Raw genomic sequence first — 539 nt, forward strand, 5'->3', positions numbered from 1 at the left:
TTTGTTAGATTTAAAGGACATTAATTAGTTACAGGTTCGAAAGACTGATGTAAACATTTTAAGTGAAAGTTGAGAATTAAAGGAAACATTACTTCCCTTATTGTTGCTGCAGTCCTCTGGAGGTCTTCTTCCTGTAGTCTGTATACATTTTGCCAGATTGAAAAGACATAAATTAGTTACAGGTTCAAAAGACTGATGGAAACATTTGAAGTGAAAGTTGAGAATTAAAGGAAACATTACTTCCCTTATTGTTGCTGCAGTCCTCTGGAGGTCTTCTTCCTGTAGTCTGTATACATTTTGCCAGATTGAAAAGACAAATTAGTTACAGGTTCGAAAGACTGATGTAAACATTTTAAGTGAAAGTTGAGAATTAAAGGAAACATTACTTCCCTTATTGTTGCTGCAGTCCTCTGGAGGTCTTCTTCTTGTAGTCTGTATAAATTTTGCCAGATTGAAAAGACATAAATTAGTTACAGGTTCAAAAGACTGATGGAAACATTTGAAGTGAAAGTTGAGAATTAAAGGAAACATTACTTCCC

The sequence above is a fragment of the Acanthopagrus latus genome, chromosome 17 (genome assembly GCF_904848185.1).
Source record: "Acanthopagrus latus isolate v.2019 chromosome 17, fAcaLat1.1, whole genome shotgun sequence".
Classification (NCBI taxonomy): domain Eukaryota; kingdom Metazoa; phylum Chordata; class Actinopteri; order Spariformes; family Sparidae; genus Acanthopagrus; species Acanthopagrus latus.